At 37.7% G+C, this 14,675-nt stretch overlaps 1 long non-coding RNA gene across 3 annotated transcripts in view; it reads left to right on the top strand.

Annotated features, from left to right (window-relative positions):
* Positions 1–7,360, top strand: part of LOC102162881 — a 107,899-nt gene extending 100,539 nt beyond the window's left edge. For all 3 annotated transcript variants that reach the window (XR_002337938.1, XR_002337939.1, XR_002337940.1), the window contains exon 5: positions 3,846–7,360. This is a non-coding gene — a long non-coding RNA (uncharacterized LOC102162881). The remainder of the gene's footprint in view (positions 1–3,845) is intronic.

Genomic DNA, 14,675 nt, shown 5'->3' with positions numbered 1-14,675 from the left:
ACGAGAGACTTTACCTGAAAGTCCCATCATGCTTGGTTTTTGCCCTACCCTTAGCTGCTTCCACAGATCCTCTCCCAATGTCTTCTTGAAACACTTCAATAAATGATTTGCAAACAAATCCTTGTTTCAGGATCTGCTTTAGGGGAACCTGACCTAAGAAATCCTGCTAGCAAGTGGGTTCAGGTTTTTATGCTCTTTCCCATTCTTTTACTATCTAAAGACATCTTTACATAGTTGAACTCATACCACACCCACGCAATCATCTACTTTTATCCCATTCTGTATTTTTTCAACCATGTCATTAATGGCTGCATAATCTTTCACTGGTGTCTGAGTTGAATAAATATTTTTTTTTTTTGTCTTTTTTGTAAGGGCTGCACCCATGGCACATGGTTGTTCCCAGGCTAGGGGTTGAATAAGAGCTGTAACCACTGGCCTATGCCACAGCCATAGCAACGTGAGATCCGAGCTGCATCTGTGACCTACACCACAGCTCATGGCAATGCTCAGATCCCCACTGAGCCTGCATCCTTTTGGATGCCAGTCAGATTCTTCTGCTGAGCCATGATGTGAACTCTAACACACATTTTTGAATTGCCAAATATTTATGCTATTGCTTTAACTTTATGAAAAGTGCTCTGAAATCTAACTCAAGACCTTTGCTTTATTGTATTACCTTAGGTATATTCTTAAAATGTCTACGAGTATTTTAATACATGAATTTTGCAAAAATTGACCAATTTAAAAAGATATTATTAGAATTCCCTGGTGACCTAGTGGCTAAAGATCCCGCATTGTCATTGCTGTGTCTTGGGACGATGCTGTGGTACAGGTTTGATCCCTGACCCACATGCCATGGGCATGGCCAAAAAAACAAAAAACAAAAAACAAAAAGGCTATTAGTGAATGGGTACACTAGTTTGACCACCACCTTGGCAATACTGAATGAGAACATTTTTATTAAGCATTAACTTCTAAGCTGTTACATGGTAATAACTATCATAGCAATGATCATCATATTGACAACCATTTATGAAGCACTTACTTTGTGTTAGGTATTTTACTAGCTGCTTTGTCAAGATTATTTTATTTAGTCCTACAAACATGTGAAATGATTATGATCATAGGATGAAAGGTATAAATACTTTCCAAGGGTCTTACAGCTGGTGGTCAAGCTAGGACCTGAGGTGGAATCTGACTGCAAACTCTGCTCTCCATCAATTTTCTATCAGCTTCATTGTTTAATTTGTCTTTATTTTTATTAATAGCTATAGCAAGCATTTTCTCCATTTATTTATTTGCATATTCTGTTTATTCTTGTTTGAATTATGTGACTTATCTTTGGCAACTCATCTATTTGAAGGTTGATGGATTTTCTCACTATTTTGAATGAACTTTTTATATACTGCATCTAGGAACCCTCTGCAAATAATATGTGTTGATAATATTGGTGTCTATTTTATATTTAAGTTTTTTTTTAAATTATAAATAGGAAGTTCTTATATTACTGTTTTTTCCCTGTATAGCTTTTTCAAATTAATCAAAACATCAAACATTATTTCTTCCAAAGAGCTGACATGCTTTTCTACTTTTTACAATTTTGATGTTTAAATTTAATCCAAATTTGATAACTTCTGGTCTACTTTTGGTATTTTGGCTTTTTTGGAAGCAAGAAGAATGAACTGATATAGTAATGTAGTGTTTTAGTGAATGGATGTGGGAGTTGGATGGAGTTGTGTGAGGGAAGGAATTAACATGTAGAGACTGTGTGCTGTGTGCACAGCATTTTACAAATAGCCATGGGATTTGGTTAGGAGGCTTTTACATTAACCCACCTTAATACAATAAGAGCCTAAAACAGCGTGTTTTCAATAGTAGAAGGAAAACGAGGAAACAGTAAGACAAGCTCAGATAACTTGTACACCAATCCTTTTCTCTTTATGCCATACATTGGGTGTCTAACATTATATCGGGTAGAGAGTGTTGATGAATTCCTAGTTATTGTGGGTTTTACAAAGAAAAATATTTTCTGATAAAAAAATAGTTATATGAGCAATCCAGGCAAAGTCAGATATTTTGGGGGACCAAATTGCCTTTAGAATGATTTTAGCTGAGCAAGCTCCTAATCATGAAGGTATTCTCTACTGAACCAGAGGACCCATATTGGTATCTGTCTATTGTATGCATTTTTATGGACTTAGTGTGATTGGGAAGAGATTACTGGAAGTAAATTATGAACTTCTCCTCTTTAGCTGTCATTTATAGCTGGTTGCTCATCTTCTGGTTCCTGCAACCTGTTCCAAAGACAGTTCTCGTGGTGCTGGAAACAGGAGAAAGGAGTACAACCCACAAATGACCTCACTTAAAACTAGTCAAACTGGTTGAGCCAGTTATTTTTTACATTTTGGGTAACAAGGTTTTATAATATTGGAGGAATATAAGGAAATAGTAAATATAATAATGACTAACATTTGAATAGAACCTTACTCTTTACACATACTTTCATAATACATTATTTAATTTTCGTAACACTGTGAGATAGAATTATCTTGATCTTAAAACCTGCCTTCAGTTCCCATGCACTATATAATGATAGAATTAGTAGAAAAGAGGGCTGAGAGTTGTCCAAAAGCAAATATCAGATTTAAAGGGTGGTGGCATGAAAGAAATTCTTCATCTTAGGAAAGGAAAATGCAAAAGGCGGATAAAAAAACGGAGAGGGGCAAATTCTGAAAAGCATATCAGAGGAAGAAATTCCTCGTAGTGAAGACTGAGAATTTGTAGGAAGTTTCAGCCTTTCTTCCCTAAGATTGAATCTGCTCTTTGGGATGATTTGTAAATGTTCGAGCCTGCTAGCTAGAGATTGAATAATGGACATCACCAAAGCATGTGAGACATTTTAACATAGTGACTCTTTACTGCTCAAGGCTGATGATGATGGAGAAGGTTAATGCTTACTGAAACTTAACATGGATCATGTATTATGTGGCAGATGAACATGAAATGTCATAATCATTACAATAATCTGATGAAACAAACCCTATTATCTCATTTTCAAACAAGAGAAAATGAAATTTAGGGAGGTTGAATAACAGCTGGTAGGTGTCTGAGATGTGATTGGATAGCAGATTACCTGACTCTGAAGTTTGCGTGTTGAATGATTACATTCTACTCCAGGGCAAATGTTAGGGACACCGTACAGAGTTGCCTGAACAAAAACCTTTCTATTTAGCAGGGTCTTCCAATCAGTGACTTGCTCAGATAAATTTTGCACAATATCCCTGGTTATTCTCCTTAGTGGCCTTCACAAAACAACCTAGAAAACCTCCTGTTATATGGCCATAGGGCCGAATTCACTTCTCTGCTGGACCCCTGAGAAAATACCTGGTGCCTTCATGGGGCAGCCAACATGGGAAGGAGGGTTGGCTTCGTAGCACAGCTCTGTCATCTTAATGTTTGGATTTGTCTTATTACTGATTATGCCTGCTTTGTAGATATGAAACCTGAGTCCAGAGATTTGCCTGGTTTTATTAAATGTTTATCCTTGTTGGCGAGCAGAAAACATCTTTTGGACTTGAAGAGGTTGTCTTTAAAAATAAGTGGCGTAAAAGATAAAGGTCTCAAGATCTCTTTCTTTGGAATGTGACTCTGGAAACTCAATAAACTCCAGAACATTAATCCTGTAGATAATTTCCGTGGGGAGTAAAATGTTTTCTATATTTTGTGCAGTTCTAAAAATACTAGGTTCTAATAGAGAAGAGATATTTCTCTGCTAAGAAAATAAAGTTCATTCTTTTTTTTTTTTTTTCTCAGAATGCTAACTTCCTTGCTTTTTGCCTTTTCAGAGAATGTGTGTTCTGTCAGCAGCTAAGAGCACAGATCTGGTTACTGATCAAGACTGAAGCGAGGCTGAGAAAATGCAGAACTGAGGTAAAAAGTTCCAGGAAACACTGTGAGTCCTGTCACGATGTTTTGTGGTATTTCATATGCTTAGAAAAAGGTGAACCTGAGGTGAATATGAAAAAGGTAAAGGCTTAGTTTAATCTGAGAAACAGAAAACTAAAGCAAAATATGAATTTTTGTTTTTAGGGTAATATAAATGACTTTTTGCTTTTGTTGAAAAGAAGAACCATTAGTTAATTGGAATTTGGGGCACACTTTGGGTAAAACCTAAATCCTTTGTCATGATCCTTAATGCTTCACTGACCACATCACCTGTCATGCTCTCCTCACTCAAGGTGATCTGGTCACACTGGCTTTCATTTATTTCCTTGTACACTTGCTGTGACCTTAAGACCTTTTATATTTGCCTTTCCCTCTGCCTGAAATGCCTTTCATATTGCTTTCACTTGGTGGGCTTATGCTCCTCATTTAGATCCCAGTTCAAATGTCTCCTTACAAAGCCTTTGCTGGATCACCCTAATCAGCCTGCGGTTCCCTCTTGCCTGCCATCTGTGGACCCTTCCAAGTTTCTCCTCTCCTTTGAGACACACAGAAAGATGATATTTTCCTGATGTTCTTGAAGTCAAGCAGGCCTCTGGAACAAGCTCTGGGCGATAGGACATATGTAAAAACGATGTGATGGTGGAGTCTCATCTGCCTTGGTGTGAACCAGGTGTTAGCACCACAAGAATCAGAGTCCCCTGGTGTAGGGTATGAAGAAAAAACTAACTTTGTTGCTTTGTGACACTGAGATTTCGGGAGTTGTTTGTTATTGCAACAAAACTGTCCTCATTCTGTCTAAAACACCATTCTTCTGTTTTCTTCAGAGCACCTGTCCCTCTTTGCAATGATCTCATTTATTTGTTGTTAATCTCTCACCCACTTCCAAATGTTGCTAGGTGTGTTAGTTATACACAATACACTGAAGGATTAACCTTCCACATGGTCCATGGATCCCATCAAACTCAAACAACCTTAAACAGGTCTTTCATCCCTTAGGCTACCTGCCAACTGATCTGGCATGAATGGCCCTTGATGAACTAGGCTAGATGCCCACTACCTCAATGCTCTCCCTACCCCAACCCATTTCTCCTGGCAGGGGGAAGCTCTTAATTTGTTTCAGAAAGACTGAGCAGAACCTGGTAGAACAGATGTTGTTTTCTGTCCCTAAAGAGCATCTCCTCCAAACATGGACCCTAGGAAAGAAGAGGCTGTGTGTTTCCAGAGCCTGCATAGATTCTGCTCTCTCCAGGTCCCCACCCAATTCAGCTAGATAGAACCCATATTCCCATAGGCCACACACCAGCCCCACCTTGGCTACGTCTGTTCATTGTACAAAACTTTAAAGGAATGTCTCTATTTAGAAAATGAAAGGATTGCACTGCATCAGTAGTTTCTGAACTGTGATCCCTGAGGTGCAAGAGGAATGGGAAAGAGACTTCTATGAGTTGACCTTTGTCTGCTCTCTCCTCCTTGGCTTCCTCTTCAGCTAAAGCATCTCTCTTTCTCTTATTAAAAAAATCTGTTTTATATATTGAGTATTTTATATAGCTGTTCATCTGAATATGGGTTTGTTGCTTTTAAACAAGTGCCAAAAAGTTGGAGTAGATATTTTTGAAAGCCCTTTCTGTTTCCAGTGTTCTAAAAATCTAGGAGCTTAGTATGCTCAAGGTACTGTGCTGGGCATGGGGTACATGAAAATGAAGGAGACATCACCTCTGACCTCCTTATTTAGCAGAAGAAAGAGATGCTTTCATGAATAATATCAGAAATGAATTAAGGTGGTAGAAGGAGGGATGAGAGGAGTGTGCCAAGTGTGGCATGTCTGTGAGGATCACGACCAAGTACAAAAGTCCTGCTATTTGGGGCCTTTTTTACTCCCCGCCAGGCAGTATAGTTAATGAAGCAGAACCTTCTCCAAGTCTTGACACAAGCACTTTTATTGCTTCTAAATTGACTTTGATACCCCAGCTCCCCAGTACTCAGTTTCTTGCTTTGTTTTCTAATTTTTCCCTGAGACTTTTTGTGACATATTCCATGTCTTTAGCAATTTTATGTCTTATTAAAAATGTGGATGACACATGGCTTGGCAGTTTCAATTAGAAGTCAAACATTGTTTATAAAAACATAAAATTCACTCCAATGTTAAGAGCTTCAGAGATGAGAAATATTCATTGCTAAGAAATATCAAATTAGTAGATTTGTGGCCCTGGCCACCTTGCTACCTCTGATGACTCAGATACAAAAGTGTTACTATGTCTCATTGCAGCAGAGTCCTCTGATTCTCTGGGGTTCCAGTGCAGGCTCTGCCACTGTCTTTGGATTTGGGTTTGTCTTTTTTTTTTTTTTTAATTTTTATTGGCATATAGATGATATACAGTTTTGAGTTAGTTTCAGGTATACAGCGAACTATTATATATATAATATTATTTTTTAGATTATTTTCCCATGCGGGTTATTACAATATATTGAATATAGTTCCCTGTGGTGTACAGTAGGTCCTTGTTGGTTATCCATTTCATGTATAGTAGTATGTATAGTTTAATCCTAACTCCGAATTTATCCCTTTGTCTCACTTCCCTTGCCTTCAGTTTCTTCTGTGTACAAAGAACATATCAAATCTTATTAACTTACTACATGTTAATCTGTTTCTTTTTTTGGTCATGCATTCATTTATTTAAAATTCTAATTTTTAAAATAGGCATATATTCAAATGCCTTAAAATCCAAATGCTACAAACGTACCTGCAGTAAAGCTTCTCACGCTCATTCCTATTTTCCATTTGCCCAATTCCCACCCTTCCCTTTATCCATAGGTAATTATTTTTATTACTTTTTATTAGCTTTTCTAGATGTTCTTCCATAAAATTTCCCTGCAGACATAGTCAAATACAAATATCTTGTCTCCCTCCCCCTTATTAGTACAATTGAGGAGCACATTGTATACACTCTCAGTACCTAGAAACCTGTCTTTTCTATTGATAGAATGAATGCACCTTTATTCTTCTATTCAGCTGGTGGACATCCCATTTCATTAGTGTAGTTTAACTCATTTAACTAGTTTCCTAATGATAGCTGTATGGGTTTATTATCTTTTGCTATTACAACTATGTTGTAATAAATATCCTTGTGCACATGTCATTTCTAATGTACGTAAATGTCTGAGAAGAAAGTCGTAGAAGTGGGTTTACTAGTTGAAAGAGTGTATACCTTTTGTAAATTTGTAACTTTGATAGCTACACTCAAATAGCCCTCCATAGGTGTTGTACTACATGACTCTTCCACTACAAATGCATGAAAGTACTGGTTTCCCCACAATCTCACCATCAGAATCTGCTCTCAAACTCTTGGATTATGCCAGTCTAGTAGGTTAGACATGGTACCTTAATGAAATTTTAATTTGCATTTTTATTTTTATAATTCAGGTTAATCATCTTTTATTTTTTAACTTTTTAAATTTTTTTGTCTTTTTTTTTGGGGGGGGGGCGCACCATGGCATATGAAGTTCCCAGGCTAGGGGTCGAATTCGAGCTATGGCCCTCAGCCTATGCCACTGCCGTAGCAATGCAGGATCCAAGCCGCATCTGTGAACTGCACCATAGCTCACAGCAATGCCAGATCCTTAACCCACTGAGCAAGGTCAAGGATTGAACCTGCATCCTCATGGATGCTAGTTGGGTTCATTAACAGCTGAGCCACGATGGGAACTCCAGTCTTTTCTTCTTTTTAAAATTCGACATTATACATTCCTTTAGCTTCATATGGAATTACTTTCTAGACTCACTCTTGTAGCCCAATCACTTGTTCAGACCTTCACCTGGATTGCCTCATTGCTGCACAATTCTGTATGGTCTTTAGTTATAAAAAACAAAAAGCAGAGAATAAACAAAACAAATTAAAAAAACCAAGACCTTTCCCCCCTTGTGTTCAAATCCAAGAAGACTGTATATTCTTTCACTGAAGAGAGAATAACAAGTATCATCTATATGTGGAATTTTCCTATAGCTTTGGCCTGATTAAGACTATTTGCACATGGATACTACATAAAGGCTTATTTGCATCTGGATGCAAATTCATGGATGGGGATGTAGAGGGACGTGGCAAAGAGGATTGATATTTGAGAGTTCTTAGTAAATACCAATGCATGCAGAGAGAGATTGTGAGGCTTAGTGGTATCTGACCTCTGCATTTGGGTTTATGCTTTAAATTTTCTGGGTAATTTGGTATTGGACATAATTTAATATCCATGTCCTCTGGCAAAAAGCTGTCAAAGTCAAAGGACAGCACCTTAGCTTCCTTGTATAGTAAGTACACATTCACATTGTCTATGTAATAGCATAATGCAAATAATTTTGACAGGATATATGCAATCCAGTGTTGGCTTCATGGGTGTGTGAATTGTGAAGATGCTTAGGGCCCTGAGCTAAGAAATTTCCTCATGCTAGTTTAATGCTCCTCTATCACCATCATGATATTCTTAATAATTTTTGAACAAAGGGGCTTGTCCATCATTTACATTCTGACTGAGCCCCACAAATTATGTAGTGGTCCTGTTACAACCTGAGATGAGATTGCCTGGTGAATTGAGTTGGTTTGTAGAGAAGAATCCAGTGGATTACTATTATTAATGAAACACCTGTGAATATCCTTCCTTCTATTAAGGTAATTGACACTTCTGTTGATAAATTTTCAATTGAAAGTGACAACTATTTTGTTGGTTTAGACAGAAAAGGATGCTATTTAATATTTCATAGCTTACTAGAAAAAGCAGACCAGATATAGCCATGAAGAGCAAAAGGAAGAGTGAAAAACATTCCCTGTGTTCCCACGAGTCAATACAGAGAACACAATTAAGAGCCATTTCAAAGTTATACCAAGCATGATCATTTCTTTCCACATAGATATGCTAGGTCTCATTCCTACACATTTATTTAATGGAATAGTACTCAGCCATAAAAAGAACGACATAATGACATTTGCAGCAACATGGATGGAACTAGAGACTCTCATACTGAGTGAAATTAGTCAGAAAGACAAAGACAAATACCATATGATATCATAACTGGAATCTAATATCCAGCACAAATGAACCTTTCCACAGAAAAGAAAATCATGGGCTTGGAGAATAGACTTGTGGCTGCCCGGGGGGAGAGGGAGGGAGTGGGAGGGATTGGAAGCTTGGGGTTATTGGATACAACTTGGAATGGATTTACAAGGAGATCCTACTGAGTAGCATCAAGAACTATGTCTAGATACTTATATTGCAATGGAACAAAGGGTGGGGAAAAAAAAAGTATACATGTAAGAGTAACTTGGTCCCCATGCTGTACAGTGGAAAAAAATTAAAATAATAAAACAAACAAAAAATAAAATAAATTGGCATAAAGCCACATACTTTGTCTAAAAAAAAATAAATAAAATTTTGACTCAATTTATTTGCAAAGAAGTCCTCCAAAAATGAAATCACAAAACTCAGATTGGGACTTGAACCTACTGTCTTTTTTTTTTTTTTTTTTTTTTTTTTTGATTTCTCTAATTTTTAATGGTGTTGCGCATCTTTTCATGTGCCTGTTGTAGGCTCTCCCTTTCTTTTATTTTTTTATTTTTTTTTTATTTTCCCACTGTACAGCAAGGGGGTCAGGTTATCCTTACATGTATACATTGCAGTTACAGTTTTTTCCCCCACCCTTTCTTCTGTTGCGACATGAGTATCTAGACATAGTTCTCAATGCTATTCAGCAGGATCTCCTTGTAAATCTATTCTAGGTTGTGTCTGATAAGCCCAAGCTCCCGATCCCACCCACTCCCTCCCCCTCCCATCAGGCAACCACAAGTCTCTTCTCCAAGTCCATGATTTTCTTTTCTGAGGAGATGTTCATTTGTGCTGGATATTAGATTCCAGTTATAAGTGATATCATATGGTAAAACTGTCTTTTAATTAAAATCACACACCTGGTCGCAGGACTTAACTGAATTTCAGGCTCTTTATGTCTCAGTACAGAAGGAATTCAGTGAGAGGAAACATTATAGGTAAGAAGTAGATTTATTGAGAGAGATAGACAGAATGTAGGCTATCTCAGTAGGTAGAGCAGCCTGAAAGATACACATTCCATAGATAGAATGCAGTCAATCTTAAAAGGCTTGAGAGTGCCTTGAAATATGTGGTGGCTAGTTTTTATAGACTACATATTTTCATAGGCTAATGAGTGGGAGGATTATTCCAACTATTTCAGTGGGAAGGGGCAGGGATTTCTAAGAACTGGGCCATCACGCAAATATTTGCCTGTTATGGTTGGCCTCATAACTGTCATGTCACCTGTGTGTCATTTAGCTACTAATGTATTATAGTGAGTGTATAATGAGACTCAAGATCTATTGCAAGTAAAATCTTCTGCCATTTTGGACCTAATTCATTCTAATCAGTTTTTGTTGTATTCTCAATGTCTATGTCATTTTTAAGGGTTGTGCCCTTCCCTCTTTCCTCCTGTTTCAAAAACCCTGGAAGATTCAGATATTCCTCTTTGAGCCTACAGTTTTAGCCATCATTTGATAAGTGATTACAAAATAATCCAACACTAAAATAAATTTCCAAATTAGGAAACTCAAAGTTTAACCCAAAGATATTCTCAATAGTAAGTTCTTCTCCTTTCTTTAATCTACACATTTAAAAAGAAAGTGAGTGATCTGCAGAGGGTAAAACTCAAGACAAGCATGTGTTGTTCTGGGTTAGGATGAAAAAACAAACACACCCTTTAGAAGCAAAGACAAAGGTTGACTTCAACGTTAGGGATACTGTTATTCAACCAATTTACTGTCATAATTGGAAATATGAGAACTGGTTTAATAAAGACAATCCTCATCTCTCTTGGAGCCATAGGAAAGGGAAGAGTTACATGCAAAGCAATTTTTGTTTCTACCAACCAGGGCCTCTGTGTTTTGGTAACAACAACTGTGCTTTTTTAAATTTTTATTATTTTTTTATTTTATTATTACTCAAATGAATTTATCACATCTGTAGACAACAACTGTGCTTTTATAAGTGGCAGGAAGGCCATAATTTATGATACATTAATTTATTCTGCAGGTTTTTTTTTGTTGTTCTATGAAATTAGAAATCTTAGCACCCTTAAACATAGGGCTACAGTTCAATTTTTTAATCAGCTCTTCTAGCTCAGGTGTGATATTACTTTTGAAAACTCCTCAAATAAATATATTTGGAGATCCAGAAGAGCACCTTTATGCCAATAAGCTGAAGACATGGGTCACTTGTTTTCATCACAAAGGCAACATGGAAAGTGTGGTTGAGATCTTATCTCTAGAAGCTGTCTTTTTTATACATCTAAATGGTTTTGAATTTAATACATTTCTCAATTTGGATAATTTATCTTCTTAAATTTTAGTATGTCATTTCTATTGTTAGATATAGTGAGTTTAGGAGCAGTTATCTAATTCAGGGCATTTTCATCATCATGATTAATAATAGCAGCAGCTTTTATTGAACATTTACCCTTTGCCCAGCCCTACTCTAAGTGATTTATAAACACTGCGTTTAATAGGTAGTACCAAATACTCCCATTTTATAGCAGGGAAAGCCAAGATTCAGAGTTAAGTAAATTTGCCCAAGAAAATGGAAAGAACTCATGACTTGTAGTTGGATGTCCTGGATTCACATCCAATTCTATGTCCTTCTAACCCTAGTTACCTCCCAAAGGCCCACCCAGTCTCTGATTGCCAACACGTTGGGAGGTAGGGCTTCAACTCTGAATTTTGAGGGAACACAAATATTCAGCACATAACATCATCTGAGAGTTAGCATAGCATACTGTAGATGTGAGAGTACAACCCATCACACAAACACAGACACACAGACAGATGCCATGTTCACAAAAAGATAGATACATCACAGATCATGGCCAGAATAGTAATTATTTCTGTTATTCCCCATTTAAACTACTATATCAGTTTTTTTGATCAAGTGCACTTAATAGTAAACATGAATGTTAGTAATTAACTAAATAGTGATTTATTTCCTCATGTAATGAGAAAACCAGATATAGATGGTTGCTGGTATTGGTTCAACAGCTTGAGGCTGTTGGGGGCTGAAGTCTTTACGATTCTCTTGCCTTTCTTTCATGGTTGCAAGATGGTGGCTGTAGTTGCCTTTCTAGCCCTTGTGCCCACGTTCCAGGCAGGAGAAAGGAAAAAATGGGAAAGAGCAAGAAGGTGTATGCCCACTGAGTCTTTTAGAGATTTTTTTTGGAGCTCCAACCAATTACTTCAGCTTACATTTTATTGACCAGAACTATGTCATATGGCTGTCCTTATCTGCAAGACAAGCTGGGAAATGCATGTTTCCCCTGTTCTCTGAAAGTAGTGTGTTCCTATGAAACCTTTCATAAGCTGTAATGGTATAAGGCAAAGTAACAATTACCTTAGGACACGTCTTGCTAATGGATGCACAATAAATGGAGATAAAGCATAGCTGCTCACAAAGTTCAAAGCTATGGTGGCCTGATGCTGAGATGCTGACTGCAGTTCCCCGGGGAAGGAGCTTGGCGGTCCTCTGTAACAGCCACTCTCTGCCTCTGTAACAGCTACTATATAAATGCTGAACACAGAGTTCCTGTTGTGGTGCAGCTGAAACAAATCTGACTAGGAACCATGAGGTTGCTGGTTTGATCCCTGGCCTTGCTCAGTGGGTTAAGGATCAGGCATTGCCATGAGCTGTGGTGTAGGTCACAGATGCGGCTCAGAACTGGCGTTGCTGTGGCTCTGGCGTAAGCTGGCAGCAACAGCTCCGAATGGACCCCTAGCCAGGGAACCTCCATATCCTGTGGGTGCAGCCTAAAAAGACAAAAAAAAAAAAAAAAAAAAAAGAAAAAAAGAAAAAATGCTAAACATTTTTTTTTCACCTTTTTTCATAAAAGCAAAATCCTCTTGGAATTTCTTTTGATTAGTGAAAATACACATTAATGTGTATTAATGTAGGTCTTTTGTAAAAGTGGGATAAACCAAACTTGAAAAGTGGGGGATCCCTGTATAAGTTTTATCTGGGAACATTAGTGAGGACTCCAACATTTGGATTGTGTTAATGAGCAAGAAGAGAAAAAGATTTATTGGGTTGAAAGCCAGCATTATGTAGCACAGCTACATCCCAAGAGCTGCAAAAAATATCATTAATACACAGATCCTCCCTCAATGGGTAGATAGTCCTCTCGCATAGCAAAGAGAAGCTTAGGAAATTCCTGCCACAAAGGAATTAAACAATACATCAAAAGGAAGACTTATTTAAGGGATTGGAGAGGATAGTATACTTTAGCACTGAAGTCTTTACTCAGAGGACAGCCACTAGTTTAATTCAGTTGTAACCTAAGGAGATTTTTGGTGGTTGGCAGATGTGTTGCTTCAAGGCTGTCTTTTGGCTCTTATGATGATTCCTGCTTCTGATTTCCTGTGGTTGGAGCAGTGTTTTCCCTCATTTGGAGACATCTTGTTCTTGTCTGAGTCAGTAACCATTACTCATCTTGTGTTGGCTCCTTGTTAGGGTTTCCATTAAGTTTTCCAAGGAGACGCAGGGACATGAAAATCACCAAGCTGTGGCAGATCAAGAGTAGGGCATCCTTGTATTTCTTTCAATATTTCTTATTTTTATTTTCGCATCAAGCAAGTCAAGGTTTTTAAACTTGTAAATCAGTGCACAATTGCTCTACTTTCTTCTCTAAGAAAGATGGAACCTAAACTTACCTGCCTTTTAAAAAATCTAGGGTTCAATATCCCTGTGATCACAGTGCATAATATGAGTTACATGGAGGGTGAAGCAGAAGCCAGGGACTTTCAGGTGGATCTCATAGGAAGTCAGGAGAAAGGTTATGAGAGCAAGTAGAATATTCATGCAAGAAACTTAGCTGGGATAGAAGGCACAGGGTGTGGCTACTGATAGGCTATACAAGAAGAAGGAGAGGGAGAAGGGAAAGCAGAAGGAGGAGTCAGAGTTGACTCAGACATTAGGACTCTGAGTCTGAGAGAATGGAGCTACCAGTGGGATAAAGAAAATCAGAGTAGAATCTGTTTGGGGGTCAAAGGAGGAATGATGTGCTCTGTCTGTGTTGTCACACATACTTTGTGGAGGAGGCGGAGGATGAAAGTCTGGCCACATAGACAGACTGACCAAGGGTCTGGTATGGTTATTAAAGTGCTTAGTTGCAAATTTCTTCCCACTTTGTAATAAAGTCTGATTTGAATTTTGAATTCAGATCATTGGGAAATGTGCATAAAACTCATTCTACATTAAAATGCAGTTGGGAGTTCCTGCTGTGGTACAGTGGGTTAAAAACCCCAATGCAGTGGTCTGGATTTCTGAGGAGGTGAGGGCTCAATCCCTGGCCAGGTGCAAAGGGTTAAAAGATCCATTGTTGCTTGTTGTTGCAGCTGTGGCTCAGGTTGAAGCTGCAGCTTAGATTCAATCCCTGGACTGGGAACTTCCATATAGCACGGGGGCAGCCATTAAAATTAAACAAAAAATGCAATGAAAATTTGTATTTTCCATTATCTCTTTCTGTACTGCCTGAATGATCACAGACTCCAGGCAAATTAAACTTCATGTTTAAAATACAGTTTTCTTTAAAATTGTAAAATATTATTGCCTATTTCAGGTTTCAGAGGACATCTTTTTATGTTTGCCAAATTACTATTCACCTTTAACAATCCAACAATTTCCAGATGCTTTACCAGCAA

Source organism: Sus scrofa, chromosome 13 (genome assembly GCF_000003025.6).
Source record: "Sus scrofa isolate TJ Tabasco breed Duroc chromosome 13, Sscrofa11.1, whole genome shotgun sequence".
NCBI classification, from domain to species: Eukaryota; Metazoa; Chordata; class Mammalia; order Artiodactyla; family Suidae; genus Sus; species Sus scrofa.
This window is presented reverse-complemented; position numbering and strand designations above follow the sequence as displayed.